The sequence below is a fragment of the Macrobrachium rosenbergii genome, chromosome 17, assembly GCF_040412425.1.
Source record: "Macrobrachium rosenbergii isolate ZJJX-2024 chromosome 17, ASM4041242v1, whole genome shotgun sequence".
Lineage (NCBI taxonomy): Eukaryota > Metazoa > Arthropoda > Malacostraca > Decapoda > Palaemonidae > Macrobrachium > Macrobrachium rosenbergii.
In genome coordinates, this window is record NC_089757.1 from 38180281 (window position 1) to 38193299 (window position 13019).

General features: G+C 36.7%; 1 long non-coding RNA gene across 1 annotated transcript; it reads left to right on the top strand.

Annotated features, from left to right (window-relative positions):
- The first annotated feature begins 2456 nt into the window (after positions 1-2456).
- LOC136847875 (uncharacterized) lies at positions 2457-6960 on the top strand. The gene is made up of 2 exons (XR_010855876.1): positions 2457-2539; positions 4032-6960. It is a non-coding gene; the product is annotated as an uncharacterized lncRNA (long non-coding RNA).
- Positions 6961-13019: the final 6059 nt, after the last annotated feature.

Genomic DNA, 13019 nt, shown 5'->3' on the forward strand with positions numbered 1-13019 from the left:
AGGTAAATAGTTTACAGATAGTCAGAGCTATTCGATCGTCTTGAGGGTAAAATAGTTTGCAGATATAGTAAAAGTTCATTTAATGTCTGAGGCTAACTAGTTTGCAGATAGTCAAAAGTTTTTGATCTCGAGGCTAAATAGTTTGCAGGCATTCCCATGAGGCTAAATAGTTTGCAGATAGTAAAAATTTCATTTAATCTCTCTTTTGAGGCCAAATAGTTCGGGGATAGTCAGAGAGTTTAATCTCTCGAGGCAAATAGTTTGCAGATAGTCAAAAGTTTAATTTCTCGTGGCTAAGTAGTTTCCAGATAGTTAAAAAAATTTAATCTCTTGAGGCCAAATAGTTTGGGGATAGTGAAAGAAGCTTTATCTCTCGAGGCAAATAGCTTGCAGGTAGTCAAAAAGTTTATTTAATCTCTCGTGGCTAAATAGTTTCCAGATAGTGAAAAAATTTAATTCTTGAGGCCAAATAGTTCGTGGATAATCAGAGTTTAATCTCTCGAGGCTAAATAGTTTGCGTATAGTCGAAAAGTTTGTGATCTATCAAGGCTAAATAGTTTGCCAATAGTCAAAACTGATTATTTTAGTAAAATTGTTTTCAGCAAATCCTAGAATTGAACTAAACTTGAGGCAGTAAGTTTATGGTGGGTGTAGGTGAAATATTTGTGTACATACAATATTTTTATTGTATGTTTGCTATGTTAGTAGGCTCTGGTGCTGGTTTGAGACATGTCTGTATGCAATGCTTTATTTTCGTGATCAGAAGGGTAGTAGACATCTGTAATGCTTTACAAAGTATTTGATAATCTCTAAAAGTAGTTTGAGTATTTGCATTAAGTTGAAATTGAGTTATTTCGTAAAATCAACATGTGAATTATGTGAAGTAATAAAGTTTGCTCAATGTTTGTGTGAGTTTGTGATGAATGCTGCATATGAATATTTTCTGTAGACACAATCCATCGACATGATTTAAGGAGTGAAAGTAGATTCGTAAAGTACTATATCATTATATAAGATAATGTAGCTGAAAGGATGTTTAATGACATCTATAGAATTGAGTATATCATGAAAAACTACTGCGATGCAGTCTGATTATTGGCGGAACTTTACTGTTATCTTGATATAAGTGACCTTACCCATATGAAGGTGGTTTAGAAGTACACACTATTATTATGTGGGTCTTAATAACTTAATTTCTCTCTTAATCTGGTGGGTCTGTTTTGATGTGTTATGAATTAGTTATTGACAGTTCTCAGACAAGCATTTTTGTGGTCAGATTCTCTGCATGGTAAAGTCCTGAATTAATGTAAGGTGATGGTACAGCAACCAACTGAAGATGTACTAGTATAGCGATAGATTTTGTAACAATTTCTGAATAATTTTAATAATTTTTCTGTGGGAATTACAGTGAATCTTGTACCTGAATTGCTACAGCTAATTGCAGCTTGAAGTAAGATTGTAGGTTAAAAGCAGAAGACTTTAGCCACCCTTACTAACAATGGAAAGGGCTCTAAGAGCATAAGTCGCCTCTCCCTTTACTCCCTGCCTTAATCCTCTTGTGTCCGGGTCAGTTACAGCGTCCAAAGGCTTCTTGCCGATTCCTGGCTGACTTCTGTGACTGTCTCGACGGTCATGTCCTCAACGTGGAGAGACAGAGGCAACATGGTTCATTCATGATGGATGTAAATCATCCATCATGTACGATTCATGGCTAATTATGACCATAACATCATAGATTAAAGTCTCTACTGAGTCCAGTTTTGTATTTTAAAGAAGAATGGTGCATTGTGGTCACCAACAATAATGCTGTTACACCCACATCACTGCCGTATTAGTTTATCAACTTTCAACCGTAAATTCTAGTCGTTTCGTAAAATAATGAAATTCATTCCATAATAGATGCTTTATCAATTGGGTTAGCGAATGGAGTTCAGGATGCTAATGTAGCTGATAATCTGCTTTATGTTCTTAAGTGACAGAATTAGAATAGGTTATAAGAAAATTGACCTGTATGAAAGTGGTTGAGAGGATTATCATTTGATGAATTAGAACGGTGTTGTCTCTGGTTGTGGCAGTTTCTCCAGCAAAATATTTGCTTTCTCAGTCAGATTTCACCCATGGTAAAGTCCTTAAAGAATGAATAAAATGGTTAATATTTAGACTAACATGGCAGTGTAAATTATATATTTGATATATTTCTTTCAAAATAAGGTGTATATTTGTAAAGCCATTTCTCTAGTGTTAATTTTTCTATAGTCAAACTTAGTTCATTGTGTTTTGTTAACTGTGAAGATATTTTATAATGCTTATTAAATGCTCTATTTGATTAAAATAAACCCCAAATATTCACCCAATTCAGTAGGGAAAATATTCAAGAGAGTAATGATGTGTTACATGGCAAAAGCCTGCTTTAATGGACACCTGAGAGAGAACAAATTAAGATATTTCTTTGTTTCAGGATACACCGTTGGGTCATATTTATGCTCAGATGAAACAAAATACCGGGCTGAATTCTTGGTGATTTTGACGTGGCTTGAAGGTTTGTTTAAGTGCCAATTATTATTGATTTCTCTTATAAAAGAAAAGAATATTTATTTCAGCTCTTTGAGGCTAAATGGTTTGCAGATAGCCAAAAAAGTTTATTAATCTCTCAAGGCTAAATAGTTTGTGGATAGTCAAAAAGTTTATTTAAACTCTTGAGGCTAAATAGTTTGTAGATAGCTCAAAAAAGTTTATTAATTTCTCGAGTTAAATAGTTTGTCGATAGTGAAAAGTTGATTAAAACTCGAGGCTAAATAGTTTTGATAGTCAAGTTTATTAATCTCTGAAGGCTAAATAGTTTGTGGATAGTCAAAAAGTTTATTTAAACTCTCAAGGCTAAATAGTTTGCAGACAGTCAAAAAGTTTATTTATCTCTCGAGGCTACATAGTTTGTGGGTAGTCATAAAGTTTATTTCTGGAGGCTAAATAGTTTGTGGATGCTGTAGTCAAAAAGTTTAATATCTGGAGGGTAAATAGTTTGCAGATAGCCAAAAGTGAATATCTTAGTAATTAGTTTTTTGTGGCCAACCGTGGAATGGTAGGCATAGTTGGAATGTTTGTGCACGTACAATATTTGATTGTATGTTTAGTGTTAGCGGCTGGCAGTGGTTGTTTGATACAGTTGTTGCCAGTGCTTGGGGAAGTGAGTGCACAGTTGAAATTTGTTAGCATTACTGAAATTATAGATACATCTAGATTTTGTGAGAGCTGAATTTGAGTGTGCTATTTTTATTTGTATGGTTAATGAGTGAGGAAGGGAGGGGGTTTTGTGATACCTTGAAGGCCACGGATAGCTGAAGTCTTTAACCAGATCAAATTTACTAACAATGGAAAGAGCTCTACGAGCATAAGTCGCCTCTTACTTTACGTCCTACTTGTCAAATTAAGATCCTCTCTCACTTTCTAAAGTAAAGAAACTTGGTTTTGAGATTGGTATGGGTGTGGCAGCCCATAATACCGTCAACTTCAGAGTCCTTTCTGAGGGGCTTACTCACGGTCAGGTTCCGTGACAGTACTGGCGAAGGCGTGAAGCTTGCAGGCTTCATCTTCCTGGTATTGACGTCCTACTGTCTCGACGGTCGCGTCCTCAGCGCGTGAGACAGTGGCAGCCATGGTTCATGATGATGGCGTCATTCATCATGTACGATTCATGGCTAATTATGACCATAACATCACAGGTTAAAGTCTCGGCTGAGTCAAATTTTGTATTTAAAGAAGAAGAATGGTGCATTGTGGTCACCAACAATAATGCTGTTACAAAATCTAGTTTATTTAATTAGAATTACTTTTAACATTTGCTGTAGCTTTTACTAAACAGATTTTTATCCAGATATCTTTATCGAAAGATTACAGTCACTGTCACTGTTTAGTCTGTGACCCTCTTAGTATAGGATGCTTGAGGCTTGGTTTTAACTATCTTTTATCTTAATACCTGTTAAGTTTAATATCTCTGTCACCTCATGTCATTAATATCTTCCTCATCTTTTTAGGGAAACCGTTTAGAACCTGTGAGGATGAACCAGAGAAGTCGGACATCATTCTCATACTTGGAATTGACAAGAAACTGTCAAGCAGCAGAGTTTGAGCTACAAGTTGCAACTACATTTTTATAGATCACATTTTTCTAATGTGCTGGATTGTATTATTTTTTCAAGGGTCATTCAGAAATACTGACATTTGTTAATGGTAGAGATTAACAGAAGTGTTGGAGAGAGATGTACTTAGGCACATGTGGATTATAATCTTATCTCCTTTCACTATTAAAACTTTGGGCAAGTTTCATGCAGTTGGGTTTCAGAGTAACGCAGTTTACCTATAATTCTCATCAGCTTAATATCAGCTGTATTTATACTGGTATTCTGATATGTTCATGGATAATTTTTGCACGAATGCAGTAACCAGTGTCATTGTTCACTTGTAGGTTAATTCATTAGTTTGTCTGTTTCCCAGAGTTCATGTACTTATCAGCTACACTTCTGTGATTGCTTTTTGCTCTGCTACCATCTTAGACCTGATACACTTATTTATACATCTTGATTTGAATGTTAGTTTAGATTACAAACTACAGGGAATTGCTTCTAGAAAATATTCAAGTACAGGTTTAAATATAGTCTTCGTTACTTAACGAACCTTGTTACTCATCAGAAAACCAGACCCCTTAAGTATCTGCCAAGTTTAGATACTGCTGAAAGGTATTACATCATTTAAGTAACTTATCTTTCAAAGTGTGGAACTAGAATTCAGCTTCTTGTGTGTATACTCCATGTAGCCTTAAAACAGTTTGTTTCAGCTGTCGAATATCATTGAATTTAGAACAGATTTCGTAATAGCTTCTAGATTTTGCATCTTTGTGATATTATTTTCAAATTTGACAGAACTCCCTGTGAAGCTGAAACTGGAGAAATGTCAGGAGATATTGGTGTGTTAAAACCTTGTATAGTTTTTTTCCATAACAGATGTTTATAGCAAATATGCATTTAGGTGGTATAGGAGACAAAAATGAAAAGAGAAGGTTTTTCCTGTGAATTGTGGATTGTAAAATGTTGCTTAATATAGTGAAAAGTAAAGAACTAAAACTATTGGAAACTAACAAAACTTGATGTTTTGGACATTTTTTCAATGTACCTTTGTGATTTCAAAACCTCACTCTGTTGGTTAAATGGTAGTTTGTGTGTGTGTTTTGCCAAGTACCCAAGTAATAAAAGTCAGTTTAGAAAAATTTGATAGTTGAGATTTATGTTAAAATGATTTATTATTAATGTGGTGTTTAAAGTGTCGTTTAATATTATCTGCATTTAGCTGTCAGAATGAATAATATTTTAGGGAGAAAGAGACGCCAATGTCTCGTGGGTAACCAAGGATGTCACATTTGTTTTTGCATCTTTTTGTACGTGAACACTTGAACTTCTGAGAGGCTGGACTTGAAAACTGTTTTGACATCACATGGCATAAGTGTCCCAGTTTTTTTGTGCAATAACACTTGAACCTCTGACAGACTTGACCTGAAACTGTTTGATATAACCTGGAATATTTGTCGCAGTTTTTTGTAAAATAACGCTTGAAATTCTGACAGACTGGACCAGAAACTGTTTTGATGTGATATGGTATATTTGTATCAGGTTTTTGCACAATAACCCTTGAACCTCTGACAGACTGGACCTGAAACTGTCTTAACATCACCTGGTATATTTTTCTCAGTGTTTCACACAATAACACTCCATCCACAGACTGAACCTAAAACTGTTTGACATGACATAGTATATATGTCCCAGTTTTTTGTACAATACACTGGAATCTCTGACAGACTGGACCTGAAACTGTGACATGACATGGTCCTGTGTATTTGTCCCATTTTTTGTATTTTTTTTTATGATAACACTTTAACTTCTGACTGACAGGACCTGAAGCTGTTTTGACATTACAGGGTATATTTGTCCCAGTTTTTTGTACGAGAACACTTGAACTTCTGACAGGCTGGACTTGAAACTGTTTTGACATCACCTGGCAATTTTGTCCCAGTTTTTTGTAGGACTCTGTGGCATCTTTGTGCCCTACATCCCCTAATGAAATGGTGCTAACTGAGAAGTCAGTCATCATTGAAAGACACTAGTCTGCATCTTCAGCTACCTGACATGTTGAGATGCAAGTGTACATTAGGGCCATCATATTTTCATTTAATATTTGATTAGAATTGGTACATTGGTGTTATTCTTATTGAGGCAAAGTATGGATGGAACACTGTCCATTGTGTATTTAAATGTAAGGCCTTCCATGTTACTAGGATGCTGTAAGAATAATTGACCCTCTTAGTTTGTGGGCTTTGCTTTGCTCCACACAGATGTGTAGTAATGGCAAATAGTAATTGTTGTTCTCATGCAGTTGCTTGAGTAATCCGTTTACAGTACCTTGGTTTTTAAAATTCCTTTTGCTATTTTCTTTCAACTTTTTTTCTTGTTAACTCAGTGGTCTGGTTATGCTAATATTGAAAATAATTCTCATAGTTTTTTGTCTGTGTTTTTGGAGTCCCTTTGAAGTCTGTTCATTCCTTTTTGTTGTGAAGTTACTCATTATGTATATTTTACTTTCATTTTCATTTAGATCACCATATGCAGTTTGCATGCCTTTCTGTCTACAAATGACTCTTGCTTCTCGTGGGTTTTACTCATGGTATTGTATTGAAATATGTCTCTTTGCTGTTTAGGATGAATACATTTTGACCATGGCACTAAGTCTAAAATTTAATGTCAGTTTTCCATCTTTTCTTATCTTTGTCATAAGATGCCTATGTATATACCATTATGATTGTAGTTGTGAAACAGGGATTCAACAAGGTCACCCCAAACGAAATTTCAATTTAACTGTAACCATCAACAAAAAAAATACAAAAATAGTGTACTCACCAACATCAGTACTTTGTAACATTGCTCTTCCTTTTCCTTGCTAGAAGTTTCCTAAGGCATCTGGGGACCCAGTCTGCAAGATTTTGAAGAGTTTTGGGTTCCAACACTCGTGCAAGGCAACCTCTAACTTCTCAAGCGAGGTGGTGTCATGATCTCTTAATATGGCTTAAACGATTGCCCAGAGATTTTCTATGGTTGAGAGGTCTGGGGAAATTCCTGGCCAGTCTTTAAATAATCAACCCCACAATCCTCCAGCCAACTCCGTAGCAATTCCAATTCATATGGGCAGGAAAGTACTGTCTTGCTGGAAGATGGGTGTCTCTACCTCTCAAATGAGGATTCAAATGAAGATTGAGAAGCGGCAAATACTGTGGCTACTTAACATCAGTGGTGAGAAGGTTTGCGCTAAGGAGGTCCTGCCTGGGAGCAGGTCACACCGACTTTCCCTTTGTGTCAGACCCAAAGAATGTGGCTTCATCTGACCACAGTACTTCCCTCCACTCGTTCAGTCTCCAGTCTTTGTAGTTCTTAGCAAACGCATGTCTTTTCTCTGGGCGTCGCCACTACCACTAGCCACAAACTTCTTAATCAAATTATACACTGTTCACTGCTTCACTCTAGTCTTAGCGGCGTTTTCCTCGTGATACTGTTTCGCTATATGATCATCATGTGATGTACGGGTCTGCCATTTTGTTAAAGTAGTTCATTCTATTGCAAAGCCGCTCGCGATATTAAGATAGTGTAGAGACAGGCAAGATTTATGATGAACATAAATTAGCATATATTACCCCTATTTTCAAAAGTGGATCAAGACTAGAGGCAAGTAATTATAGGTTAATGAAAAATATGAAACATTTAATGAAAAATAGTTTAATATAGGACAACATGGTTTTGTACCCAGAAAAATTACACAAACCCAACTGTTAGTCCACCATGAAAACACATAATTATACATGATAAACGAGTGATACAGGTGTGGTTTCCTAGACTTTGCAAAAGCTGACAAGATAGACCATAATATATTAGCAAAAAATTAGAAAACATATTGTGGACAAAGTAGAAGATGGATAAAAAGAATTTGCAAACATAAAACGGATAGTGACTAAAACGATGAGAAATTGGATGAAGCTAAGGTAGTATCTAGTGTGCCACAAGGTACGGTGTTCGTTGCATTGCTGTTTATGATTGCAGACATAGACAGTAATGTTAAGAACTCGGTGAGAAGTTTCGCCAATGACACAAGAATAAGCAGAGAAATTACTTGTGATGAAGATAGGAGCTTGCTACAAAGAGACCTAAACAAAATATATGAATGGGCAGAGGTAAATAGGATGGTATTTAGCTGATAAATTTGAGTTGATAAATTATGTAGGATAAAGAAGGGATGCTATACTGTATGCATATAGGGGACCTAATAACGAGACAATCCCAAATAAGGAAGCAGTTAAAGACTGGTGTGATGTTGAATAGGAATATATGCAATGATCAAATAGCAATACTGTTGGCAAAATGCAAAGCAAAAATGGGAATGATGTTCCGGCACTTCAAAAATTAGGAAAAGCGAACACATTATGCTTTATATAAAACTTATGTACATAGTCCACTTGAATATTGCAGCGCGATGTGGTACCTACACTACCAAAAGGATATTGCACAGGTATAAAGGTCCTTGGTAGCCAGAATAAAGTAGTGACCTGACTACTGGGAAAGACTACAATTCTTAAAATTATAGTCTCGACAGAAGAGAGCGCTACATGATGATACAGGCATGGAAACCGAAGGAATCGCCGAAAACATCATGAAGCTAAAAAAAAAACTGAACAAGCAGAGGAAGATTAATAGTACCCAAAACTATACCAGGAAAACTAAGGAAAGCACACAGGACATTAATCCACCATGCACCAGCATCGATAATGCAGCATCTATTCGGTGTGCTACCAGCTCATCTGAGGAACACCACAGGATTGAGCGTAGATGTGTTTAAGAATAAGCTCAACAAATATCTAAGCTGCATCCCAGACCATCCAAGATTGGAAGGTGCAAAATGTACCGGAAGATGCATTAGCAATTCTCTGGTAGACATCAGAGGTGCCTCACACTGAGGGACCTCCTGGGGCAACCCCCACGAACTATAAGGTCTGTAAGGTGTCTCTCTCTCTCACGGCCGCTGCATAAAGACAGAACGTCTGATGGCAACACTACCCTAATAGGAAAATAGAGGCAATAACATATATAAAAAAAAAGTTACAATAAAAATGAACTGGTTATGGCAAGAGCGAAGGGTTGGGGGGATTGATACCTGGAGGATGTAAAAGTTGGGGGGGGGGGCGGCCGTTCAGTAAACATCCCCCCAACAACCCTACCCCTCCAGGCCTCCCCCGCCAAATGCACTAAGGCCTAATTGCTTTAATACCCTGGACACAGTATTCAGTATACAATACTTATGATTATTATTATTCATCATATGCAAAATAATGATGATGATGATAAATGCCTGAGTGAAGAGCTGTTGATTTTATCGGTCTACGCCTGGGCGTGCTTAGGACAATGCCATACCGGGGGCGGGAGAGAGACAGACAGACAGAGACAGATTAATCCCTCAATGCAACGAACCAACTTTTTTTTTTTTTTCAAAACACTTGAAATCATTGAGTTCTTTTATAATTGTGTGATATATCTTCGGTAATTTCTCCTCTACAACGAATATGAAAAGTCCATGATTTTGACCTTCAGGGGGGGGGGGGAGAGAGAGGATTAGACTGAAGGTGTGTAGGGGCCAAATTATGGGCCTAAAGCCTGAAGTGGCCACTTAAGTATTATTCAGTCATAGAGAAAATAAATGTGGAAACAAGAGTCTGGTTGAACGTTACTAAAGGTATAATTGTAAAGTCTCTGCTGATCATGTTATTTGTAAAGTCCCTGCTGAGCAAGTTTTCTTTGGTGACAGCCCGTTTTGTATCTACAATTTGTCTCACCTGACGGCCAGGTCACGTAAATCCAATCATTTAAACTGTATATACTCATTTATCTGTCCTCAATTTATGTATTGTATCTCTTCTTCGCAGGCACTGTGATTGTATTCAACTTTAATTCTGTCTATTTTCACATTGTAAATTGTACTCGTTCGCTGTATTTTATTGTTAATTGTTATCGACCTCTGTCACCTATGCTCCCATCGTATTCCGCGACGCCAGTCTGCCGCTATATAAACCGCCTGGATCATGAATAAATCAGCAGTTCACTTTTTGCCTGCTCGTTTCTTTTGCACCTCTTAAATAATATTCAGGAATCAGTAACAATTATTATTGTTATTCATCAAATGAATAATAATAGTAATATATAATATATAAAAATATATAATATAATATATAATTTGTAATATGATATATAATACAATAGTAATAATAAAACCTGAGTCTATAGATGAAGGCATGAGAATTACGTCTTGTACGTAGCTAACGGTGAAATATGACGTCCGATAGGAATGTTGCATTAACACACACACAAGAAACAGATAGACAGACATGGTGATACAGAGGAAAAGGAGCAGAAACAGGAGACGTGGCGGCCGTTAATTTCGGAATTTGCCCCAAAATAAGGACAGATCCAACACAGGCAGGCATCCTGGGCATTCTTTGAGAGTGGCTTTTGACATCATTCAATTGTTTAATAAACATAGAAAATAGCTTGCTATCCCTATAAAGATTATAAATTAATCCATATTTGGACCTTTACGAGAGAGAGAGAGAGAGGAGTGGGGATTAGCTTGAGGGAGTGTGTGTATAGGGTTTTAGACTGAACTCAGATTTTCTTTTCTTCTTCTTTCTTCTTCTTCTCTCTCTCTCTCTCTCTCTAAACGTGACAGAGTTGGTCTCACAATGATAAACAATGAATTTATTCTGTTTGGGACAAATGGCATATATAAACTGAGCAAAAAGTGACTTTATATATATATATATATATATATATATAGAGAGAGAGAGAGAGAGAGAGAGAGAGAGAGAGAGAGGAGAGAGAGAGAGAGAGAGAGAGACACAGGAAACAGACAAAAAGGTAAAATATATATCAATAATATTTAGAGCAATTAGACAACAAACCGTCTAGGAAAAAGCCACAACATTCAGTAATCAGTAATAACCATTCATTGTTATCATCAAATGAATAAAAACAGGATGATACAAGTAAGCCTATAAGGAAGTAGTAATTGATTTTATCGCTCTCTTCTTCTCTCTCTCTCTCTCTCTCTCTCTCTCTCTCTCTCTCTCTCTCTCCACAAAATCGGAATCCATGAGAGACGAAAACTTTGAAGGATTAAAATTATGACGTAGGAAATGTTTATGACAGAATGCGATCGTTGTGTATGTATGTATGCGTGTATGTATGTGTGTGTACGTGCCAGCCAGCCCTTACACAATCACATAAATAATTAGGAATAGATATATACTTCTGGAATAGTAAGGTGAGAGAGAGAGGGAGAGAAAGAGAAGGATTACCCAACAACTGCCAGGAGAGAGAGAGAGATTACCTAAAAAAGAGAGAGAAGGCTTCTGACGACTACCAGGAGAGAGAGAGAGAGGGAGGGAGAGCGACAGAACTATTCTCAAATACCACAAGCCACACACAGAGGTGCAGTAGAAAACTCATATGCAGAAACCAATACAAAACACCTCAAGCTACTGGACTGAAACTTAGCAGACTTCTGTATTTACCAGCTGATATATTATGATTATTTTTTGTTATGTTACCATTTCAAATGTTATAAATTTTCAATAAATCTCTTAAATTGAAAGCTAGGTGTACGTTACAGCTTAGTTTAGGTTAGGAACTGTGTGGAGTTGCTGTTAGCTGTAAGATCTCTGGAAAATACTCAAGTGTTTGCTACATTATAGGGTCTTTGTTACCTAACAGACTTTGTTACTTATCAGAAAGACAGACTTGTAAAGTGTTTGATAAGTTGAGGTGCTACTGTATTACCCTCAATGAATAAGAACCAGGACTGAAATATCCAATGAGCTCAGATTACAACCTAAAGGATTACTGTAGCTGGTTTATTAAAGATACTCAGACCACCAGTGTTGGGACTCGCCACAACCAGGAACTCCTCACACTGATTGATGCACTGGCATTTAAACTCTGTCTGGGGATACAAGTAACAAGTACCATAAGTACTGGACCAGTGAGGAACACAACTATAGGACCCTTAAAGAAAAAATATCACATCAAAATGAAGTTCACCAAACATGTCACCAAAGCAGAAAAACCAATGACACCTTAAAACATATACAAGGTCCTACAAACTCTCTATTTCACCCGAGTGTCTAGTTACACTGTATCACCCAAGTGGTGTGAATAATTGATATTTGAGTAAAAACCTTCCCAGCAGAGATATTTCTGAATTTGTACAGGTCTACAGTTATACCAAAAATGAATTAACCACTAAGTTATGTGGAGTGAAGCTGTACAATATCTTCGAACTGGTCCGAAACTTCTCATTACAGATACGAAGTAGTTCACTGTATCTTACCAAATTACAACTTAATAAATACCAAAAGGATGGAGATTCTAATGCATTCCATACAATCAAAGTTAATGTTCCTCTCCTACCACAAGGAAAAGGACAAGAAGCTTAATGGATAAGTTGTAAACAACTCTTAGGCCTCAAGACACACAACTGTAACACGAAAACACAAAAAATCCATGATAAATACAGAACACAATTTTCATGAGGAATGACCAGAAAAGCCTAGAAGTTCCAAAGCACTGGCTAAAGCCTGACTTGTACATGGAGGTCACAGAACTGGATGTGCTGCTCACAGGAATATCTATGGAACAGTGGTGAATTTGTTCTGGATAAACTGACCTCAAGTTGAAGGTGATGGGTCACTGACTAAATAGAAGGCCTTCAATTCTACTCACATGAAAACTCTGGGCTGTATGAGTAACTGATCACTGCCAAAACCTAATAACAGTGCTCACTAACACTAGCCATCAGAAATCTTAAGATAACTACTGTAGTTGCGGTGGATTTCTCAAGATTTACTAAACTTGAGACAGCAACACCCAAATAATTCCTTAAAC